General features: G+C 35.2%; 1 protein-coding gene across 2 annotated transcripts in view; it reads right to left on the reverse strand.

The window, feature by feature from the left end:
• LOC149799791 (monocarboxylate transporter 12-like) overlaps window positions 1-6,755 on the reverse strand; it is a 32,088-nt gene extending 25,333 nt beyond the window's left edge. For both annotated transcript variants that reach the window (XM_089959175.1, XM_089959174.1), the window contains exon 1: window positions 6,690-6,755. The gene's annotated coding sequence lies outside the window, so the exon portion shown is untranslated. The remainder of the gene's footprint in view (window positions 1-6,689) is intronic.
• Window positions 6,756-10,213: the final 3,458 nt, after the last annotated feature.

A 10,213-nucleotide genomic window follows, 5' to 3' on the forward strand; every position in this document is an offset into this window, starting at 1 on the left:
AACAATTAGTCTGCAGGTACTGGTTCAAATTCGGGTCGAAAAAATATGCAAACCAGATAGAAATCGAGCCCTGGAACCACCCAGAACACCCTAAGCCAATCCGCGAGCACGTGAGGTCAATTGCTCATTCGTCGTTGGAATAACTGCAACAAGTACTACCTATAGGGGGTTTCGAGTGTGTTGTTGTTGTGAGGTTTAACGCCATATTTCAGCACACGATAGGCTATGCATGGCGGCCAGTATTAATGGTGGAGGAAGAACCCGGGAAAACCCCGGGAAGAACCACCTACCCACGAGAAGCTACTGGCGAGCTTTCTCACATACCCACGTTAGCCGAATCCTAGACTCGAACACACGCAGACAGAGGTGAGATGGCAGTGATCCGTAACGGAGATCGCTTTAGACCACTCGGCCACTCTGGGCCCCGTTTCGAGTGTGTCTATTGCTATAATGAAAAGATGGTACTAAGAGAAACGTCCTTAAGGATGATCCTTCATTTAGGGGTACGTAGGGAGTCTCTCTGTAAATCGTCCTTCAGTATAACCTTTCATTTTGGACTATGTTTGGTGTCACTCAGCCACTCGTCTCACTAACAGACTTATATTCGAAACAACACCCGATGTATCACATCGATAGTAATCAGACAGAAAAACTAACAGTCAGTGAACCTGTAAACAAAGGGCATGGTATTAGTGACTCTTGGTAAGAGTGTTGGAGTGCGTGTTTAAAAGACCATGTTCTTTCTAGATCTAGTGATATTAAGCAGACTGAACTTTGACATCACAACCATTTTACCCGTACACTGTGGAGAGAGGTTCGAAGTGCGTGTACGAAGGAATGCTAACCCACACCAGCCCAGATGAAATAAACTTTCATATCACGCAGCTTATAGTGGAATTATAATTCCAAGATATCCCCCCCAAAAAAAAAAAAAAAAAAAAAAACAACAAAAAAAAAAATTTTGCCAGTTTGGTGAGGATTGAAATATTGTCAACAACCATTGCTGCCTCATTATGATTGCCCACCTCTAAGCTCAATACAATCCCAGACCGGATATCAACAACGTAACGCGACATCGCCGTCTACGAGGAAGAATTGAAGTTTATCGTCAATGAAATCAACAAATACCTCACCATGGAAAGGGAAATGCGCACTGCATCTCTCAAGGCATATATTTCAGATATAACTGTCGAAGTGGTAAAAAACGAACCAACAGCTAGTGGTAGAATCATGATCATTGAAAATCAAGCTGTAGATTGATTTTAACCAATGTTTGTGACTTTATGAATCCACGCCTATTCCTAGGGCAATTCCATGATACGATAAACGTTTACAAGAACAAGTTGTATGTTTCCTAACGTTCCATTTAATTCTCGATTTTAAAAAATAAAACACAATAGATTTACTTAAATGGAACGATACTTACGGCGAGTTTGAAGGAAAACTCAGTTCAGTGCATGATTCTGCAAGGGTTTACGGTTGAACAAAGACCAAACAAAGAGTTGTTCTTTTATAAAAGCGAATATCTTCTTAGTCAAGGCAATACAATATGGTAGACAAAATGTAAGTCCATGCTTACAAACATGCCTGTCGGAATTATTAAACATTGCCACACTCTTTTAAAAAAGTAAAACTAAAAACATATATTTACCAAAGACTGAAATTAAAAACAGGAATGAATAATTATTTGCAATAACCTATATTTGGAGACTGTCACCTAAGGAATGACGCGGTAGTATTTTCTGAAAACCTTCACTAAACTTGTGAACAATGTCACACCTCTAGAACATTACATGTTCGTAAATAAAGTGAGGCCTTAAATTGAAAACAATGACAAAAGCCAGTGTGGGCAAAAGTTCTACCCTCAAACAAGGACAATGGGCACGCACACAATATAAATGAATAATACATACCACTTAGTGAACAGGTAGCATAAAACAGCATTCACCATCTAAACAAATTCGGACAAAATTCATATTGTATCATATGGAAGCATGGCAAGATCACACACTATCACAACTGTCAAAGAACTGGATTCCTATTCTAGTACCAAGCTACAGGAATTGCAATACATCCCGGACTTTCTAGACCGATTTCACCTAAGGCATAATTTTGTCTTCTATAACACTAAGCACAGCGTAATGGCCTATTGTAATGGCTATGAATAATTTATGTACGTCTTCGATATACCTTTTATACGGCGATCCTATCAAGTAACCGACCAATATATTCATCATCATATTGTACGACACCATTAATCTGTTTTCAACAATGTGTAATTAATGATATTTGGAATGCTTTTTCTCGACTCCGACATTTAACATATACAAAACGTGATCATCATCGTATTGGGAATGTTGTTTTCTCCGCTGAGCCATTGGTTTAATTTACAAAGCTGCTGACGTTTTACAGTAATTTCTTTTTTTTTTGTATGCTCTTTGTTTTGTAGCGGCATATTGAACAGGTTCTAATTATATGCGGCAAGTCGGTGCTATCGCAGAAGACAACGAAGTCTGTCTTTGGCACATCATTTAATTTAATGGAATGATGTTTTGCATATTTTTTACAATAATTAAACAATACATCTGTGGTCAAGGAATACAGGGTTTGTCTGTCTTGTTCTTGTGCATGTTTCAGTTGGTTAACAGCGATACAGTATTTTTATCGATTTTCTGGTGTCATTATTTATATAATGTTTTTTACATATCTGTCACTAGTTTGTATGTAGTTGTGTTCTTTAATATGTAACATGTACTATATAAGCACTAACATGTGTAACCATCAAATTATTCCAGCACGTATAAATTCGCTTTCGATTTTACTAAGTCAAGCTGATTCATAACTGAGCTATCTCTACAACTTTGGTAACGGTTATTCCTTATTTCCAATCATTTTGTGATTCTTAGTACCGCAGTTGTCGCATTTTGTCACATCCATTTATTGAAGTAGTAATATTTCAGTAGCACGATAGCATGAATCTAAAGCAGATAATAAAGTTTACTCCATCCTCAGTGTAAACAAAAACCTCTTTTGAAAACACCTACTACAAAAAGATGAACTCTTTACCAAATTTACAGTTGGACAACAATGTTGTCGTACCCCATACGAATTGGGATGGTAATTTGTTTTCATGTAGTAACACATGGACGAGTAACTCATGCAGCTCGATAATCACGTGGACCATTATGTTACGGTCCATGAGATGATTAAGCTGCAAGAGTTTACTCGTCCCTGACCTCGTTTATCTCACCACAGTGCAATTTTCCAAGCCTGTTATCGAAATGATGAAAACATTATGTTCTAATACATGAAACCTTGGATAAACATGTAACACAACACAAAATTTGTAAGTCGAGAAACTGATGTTGCAGACCTTTACTTATATCAAAATTGGATGGTTTGCGTCTGGTTAGACATTGTTGCGCTTGCCGAGATCACCGGCACTTACAAGAATGATTGGCTTTATTAATACACTTGTGCCAAACTAAAGACACCAGCTTATTTTTATATAAGCATGGAATTACTTTTCACAAGACATATATCATAACTTGCATTTGAAAAAGGAATTCCACCCGTCTCAGTTTTCACCATATATACGAGGTCCACAGTAGTGTCGGTGTACCACTGTATTTTTTTACTGGTGCGTATCATAATACTTTTTTTACTGTACGAATACTGGTAGTTTCCGTCGGTAAGGAATGAACGGAAATTTCCGAGTAATCTTGATATGAATAAAAAAATATTAACAGCATAATTTAATTTGTCATGACAAAATAATTCAAAACATTCTATTCCTTTTTTGTGTTGGTCTTAACTTTAAAAATATTAGCTTTCAGTGAATGATGTGGTTGACACGTGACACGTATGCCAACCTGGTGGCCAAATTGAATGTTGCTATTGATTTTTGAGCCACACAATTTTGAGTAACATTTCGGGAACATTTGTTTTTGTTTACTCGTGTATGTTAATGTGTTAAGTACACATTTTCCTTTGTTGTATGACTGCGAATCATCCACAAGTTTTCCATTGTTATATAGATTGCGAATCATCCACAAGTTTTCAGAAACGCAGTTGTTTTCTGTTTGAAATTTATGCAATTACTCAAGTCCACTAAATATATTTTGTTATTTAAGTAAGTGTGTTTTATGTTTACTGGCCATCGCTTATAAATATCTTGCCCGGGGATTGGCATCCACTCAAAGTTTCCCTACCTATTATATCAATAGTGTAGCAGGTAAATTGCAGGCTTCATTGTCAAGTCTTCCTATTTTTTTCAGTAAGTTCTCTGATGTCAACACAATGTCTTTTACTGGGTGTCAGTTAAACTTTATCACCACTCTTTATTGTCAGTTTTAGATTATATCATATACAATAATTAACGTACACATAGGAAATTCATCAAAAATAAGGCACAGATCATTTATTTATTTTATTTCAAGATTATTTTTTTTAAATAATATAATGGATCTATTTTTTTAAAAATAATATAATGGATCTATTAAATTGTGTTATTTTGGTTATAAAATCAGTTCAAGCTATTGTTTTATTATTTCTAGGCATTGATAGATGCACTTTTTTAATTTAAAAATGTGTTTTTTCTCTGCAGAACATTACGTTGTTCATCCCTAATATAAATAGGACATACGTAGTACGTATCGCGGTATGTTCAGAAATACTGAGTTATACCGCGGTACGAAACTTCTCGTGGTACCACATTGATATCAGATATATATGATTTCGCGTGTCTATTTGTCAAGTTGATTATTTTTGGTGAGCCTGACACGTTGCTATTTTAACGTCTAACATTTGTGCATTCGAATTTACGATAACCATTGAATGTACCTTTCTAAGTCATGCAATACATATATTTGTCCATCTGGAAATACCTAACTTACTGCCTAAATAACTTACCAACTAATGCGCAAACTAAGTAACAAAATAAATAATTAGGCATGATAAATGTTTACTTTAAACTGAAATTTTTAAAAAAATTAAACTTATTTCAGCTTGTACGTTAGGAATACAAATGTTTTACTTTATCCTGTATTTTATTTATGAGCCACGGTGGCTGATTGGTTAGCGTGCATGACTCGTCTCCAAAAGGGTGCGGGTTCAAATTCCAAGATAGGATCAGCTGGGGTCGGCTACCGAGATCTGGCCTTGGGCAAGACACTTTAATTCAATTGCCTTGGCACTAAATGAAATAATTTTTTTATAACTAAAAATTTTCTTTAAAAATACGACACAAGAGTTTCCTTTAAAATACAAAATAGGAAATACAAACAAAGAATGACATCAAAGACGTCAATCTAACACTGTTGCAATGCAGGGAACTGTATTGACACTACACAAGTTCTAGTCGTCTGAGACTTTGTAGTGTATTGTGAACCTTATAACAAGAACTTATAAATTAGTAGTTACAAACCTGCACATCACAACGTCTTCCCAACTGAAAAATCAATGAAACTTAGAACATTGAGCATCATATAAAACAAATTTCTGAATCTTTGCCATATTTACAGCATCAATCAAGAGTTAGTGGTGCCTGTTCTATAATACTTTTCTAATAAGGTCAACGATATAAAATATGTTTTGCTCACTGGAACTTGTTTTGTAGGACAGAAAAAATGCTTTAGTAGTCCAAAACAGATGCATACTTTTGGACTCTGTAACGACTTTGGAGATAAAGACGGTTGAATGGTTGGTTAGTTATTTTATTTCATTTTATTTCGCCTTTAACGGCACTTTCAAATTAACATTTGCTATATTGCAACTCATGTAATTACATAATATTTTATCAGAGCTGGTCGATGACTGATGAAAAACATTCTAACTGTCGGATGGTTGCAATTTTATAGGAAATATGAATTCAGAAAATTATCAAGCTAGTGCCAAGAGCTATAATTAAACTCAGAGTATGATGAACAATTTTATCAAAATGTTTGGGGATGAAAGGAAGATGAAAGGAAGAATGAGAGGATAGAGGAAATAACAATTATTCTCTTGGAAATATTGTAAAAATCGTTCAAAATTCCAAAAAAGACTAGCACCAAATAAAACAAAGGACACGTGCGGACATGATATCGCTCGTGAATACAAAAATTCATAAATGGTATGAAAATGTGGAATGGGAAGAAAAGTTTTGAACAATTACTTGCTGCACTGATTGTTAATCTTGTTAATATATATATATATATATATATATATATATATATATATATATATATATATATATATATATATATATATATATATATATATATATATATATATATATATATATATATATATATATATATGGTTTCAGTGTAGACTAATAATAATAATGATAATAGTAGTAGTAGTAGTAATAATAATAATAATAATAATAATAATAATAATAATAATAATAATAATAATAATAATTATTATTATTATTATTATTATCATTATTATTATTATATTGTCACAGAATTTTTAAAAATAATCAGCATGAGGTGAATATTTCTTTGCAGAGCTTGCTGACATCATATATTGAATTTGAAATATTTTGTCTGTAGCTCAGACAGGGGTTACGACCTGCTTAGAGAAAGAGGTCGAAATAGGAGTCCAAATCCTTTCCGACGCAACTCTTTATGGATTTCACATAAACAGAGAGAGAGAGAGAGAGAGAGAGAGACAGAGAGACAGAGAGAGAGAGAGAGAGTTACATTTTCAGACAATCATATTTTTCTGGATCCAAAATCCCGATCCCTGCAAGTCTCCGTAACCAACATCTGGTCCTATCCCAGAAATGGAATAACATTGTCTCAACTTTACATCATGATATACACTATTGTAGTCACGTTTCGTTCAAGGGTAATCACCTCAATCAGCCATACAGGTTTAATTTGCATACAAAGTAATTACTCTTCTGTCTTTGTGTGCGTGAACTTGTCTACACAGTCACATATACCATAAAACACTAAGTCGATTGAGAGTGGCCTAACACTTCAGATCACTTTATTTATTAAAATACATATTTTGTAATCATAAATATATTAATTATATGATATTAACTGCTACCAACTGGATTGGACATAAAGGACATCACAAACCCTGTGTCATATATTTTTAATTTCTTAGGAAGGATTCATATCTAGTGTCTACGTGTGTAAGTCAAGTTCTCTTCCAGTTAACAGGCGGGCTTATGGTTTAATGGTATTACCGGACATGGATTTCTTCTGACATGGTGCCGTAGCGGTTGTCCAATGTTTTCTCTTTAAAACACGACCTGGCATTCTCTAAATAGATTTTCTGTTCTTTTAAATGCAACAATTTCATGATATTACTAAAGCAAAAACGGCGATGAAAATTTTGTTCTGAATTGTAAATTGATTCAAGTGATAAAAATATTTTGCAAGTTTGTTTACCGATCAACAAACTGCTAGCTCCGCTTCGTCGTTTTCACTTCCTGGACTTCACAGTTAAATCGTAAGAAAGAGCCGAAAAAGTTTCTAAATTTGATATATTTTGTAATTTGTTCATTGCACTTTCAGAAGCTGGTTTTATATCTTGTGGAAAATAGTTTTCCTATTGTAATAACTGCTTTACACTAATTCAGACTGATTTTTCGAGCACATTGGAGTTGTCATTTTGGATAGCTGTGTGCTTAAGCTCATGTGCAATTTCCATAAGTACAATGTCCAATGAAATTTCAGCTACAGTACCTGAAAGTATACTAACATTCTCTCCATTGTACATGTTGCAAATGCAAACAACTTCATCTTACACCTCTCACGCTTTCAGAAGTTTATATTATCTTTAGAGAGACCCTGCAGCACACACGGTACTAATTATATGAAAAAATGGGAACCAGCATGGAATGGGTTAACATAAAATAGAGTATATATGGGTTTAGCTGGCCAGGATTGGTTAATAATGTAAGCTATATTTTAGGAAAAAAGGATCTTTTGAGAGTTTATCTTAGCTGTAAGTGAAAAAAATAGAGACATTGTTTTATTGATGGAATTTCAGTCCATTTTAGTCCTAAGTTTGGAACACTTATTGCTAAAATTAGACCATGACTCTTTGGTGCGGAATTGAAAGCACATGTTTCAAACACATGCAGGTCCAGACAATGCCACGGCTCATATCCTTTCCTCTACACAGAAGCTGACATCCAGGCTTCATCTATACTGATAAATATAGGTTGAACATGAGTACACAGAAGTGTTTGAATTTTTAATATAATGCCGTTTGCATAGGTTTACTATAGGAACTGAATTAGTACCGTGAGTCCTGCTGCAACTATTGTGATGTACATCTGCAAATTTAATTTCCTCCCTTTCACCACGATAGCCTCATTAACACAGTTAATGTTACAAAACAATCTCACTTTGACTTTGCCGTGTTAAAACCAAGTATCATTAAGCTGATAATTTTCATTTAAAAAATATAAGCTGGGACACTCATATTTCTATGATTTCTACATCTCATGTTGCGGTAAGGAAAATGTATACTTCAGTGAAACCCAATTTTTCACATAGAAACTAACACGCATAACAAAATCACTTTAAAACTGAATAGGAAAGATTATCTAACACATGTACGGAGCAGTGTGACACACGGTTATGGCAGAATCAATTAAGCAGAGTAATATGGACGGCAGAAGCAGCTTGTGATCACTTGGAAGAAAATTTTTGGACATTCAAGACTTGAAACTGTTTAAATTTATACTTCCTGATTATGATTGTTATTGTTGTTATTCTTCTTATCATTAGTAGCAGTAGGAGTATTAGTAGGAGTAGTAATAGTAGAAGTAGAAGGAGTAGTAGTAGTAGGAGTAGTGGTAGCAGGAGGAGGAGTAGTAATAGTAGTAGTGGTAGTAGGAGTAGTAGTAGGAGTAGTAATAGTAGAAGTAGGAGTAGTAGTAGTAAGAGTAGTAGTAGTATTAGTAGGAGTAGTAGTAGGAGTAGTAGTATTAGGTGTAGTAGTAGCAGGAGTAGTAGTAGTAGGAGCAGTAGTAGTAGTAGTAGGAGTAGTAATAGTAGAAGTAGGACTAGTAGTAGGAGTAGGAGTAGTTGAAGTAGTGTAGGAGTCGTAGTAAAAGTAGTAGGAGTAGTAGTATTAGGTGTAGTAGTAGCAGGAGTAGTAGTAGGAGGAGTAGTAGTAGTAGGACTAGTAGTAGGAGTAGGAGTAGTTGAAGTAGTGTAGGAGTAGTAGTAAAAGTAGTAGGAGTAGTAGTATTAGGTGCAGTAGTAGCAGGAGTAGTAGTAGGAGGAGTAGTAGTAGTAGGACTAGTAGTAGGAGTAGGAGTAGTTGAAGTAGTGTAGGAGTAGTAGTAAAAGTAGTAGGAGTAGTAGTATTAGGTGCAGTAGTAGTAGGAGTAGTAGTAGGAGTAGGAGTAGTAGTAGTAGTGTAGGAGTAGTATTAGTAGTAGGAGGAGTAGTAGAAGTAGGACTTGTAGTAGGAGTAGGAGTAGTAGAGTAGTGTAGGAGTAGTAGTAATAGAACTAGTAGTAGGAGTAGTAGTAGGATTAGGAGTAGGAGTAGTAGTAGTGTAGGAGTAGTAGTAGTAGCAGGAGTAGTAGTAGGAGTAGGAGTAGTAGCAGTAGTAGAAGTAGTAGCAATAGGAGTAGGAGTAGGTGTAATAGCAGGAGTAGGATTAGTAGTAGTAGTAGGAGTAGTAGTAGTAGGAGTAGGACTAGTAGTAGTACGAGTAGTAGCAGTAGTGTAGGAGTAATAGTAGGAGAAGGAGTTGTAGTAGGAGTAGGAGTAGTAGTAGTATGAATAGGATTAGTAGTAGTAGCAGGAGAAGGAGTAGTAGTAGTAGTATAGGAGTAGTAGTAGGAGTAGGTGTAGTAGTAGTAGTAGGAGGAGTTGGAGTAGTAGTAGGCGTAGGAGTAATAGTAGCAGTAGGAGTAGTAGTAGGAGTAGGATTAGTAGTAGTGTAGTTGTAGTAGTAGGAATAGTAGTAAGAGTATGAGTATGAGTAGTAGTGTAGGAGTATTAGTAGGAGTAGGAGTAATAGTAGTGTAGAGTAGTAGCAGTAGGAGTAGTAGTAGTAGGAATAGTAGTAGCAGGAATAGTAGTAGTAGGAGTAGTAGTAGGAATAGATGTAGTAGTAGTAGGAGTAGGAGTAGGTGTAGTAGCAGTAGGAGTAATATTAGTAGTAGCAGCAGTAGTAGCAGGAGTAGGAGTAGTAGTAATAGTATAAGTAGGAGTAGTAGTAGGACTAGGAGTAGGAGTAGGAG

This window comes from Sinohyriopsis cumingii, chromosome 5 (genome assembly GCF_028554795.1).
Source record: "Sinohyriopsis cumingii isolate HCF-2022 chromosome 5, ASM2855479v2, whole genome shotgun sequence".
Classification (NCBI taxonomy): Eukaryota; Metazoa; Mollusca; class Bivalvia; order Unionida; family Unionidae; genus Sinohyriopsis; species Sinohyriopsis cumingii.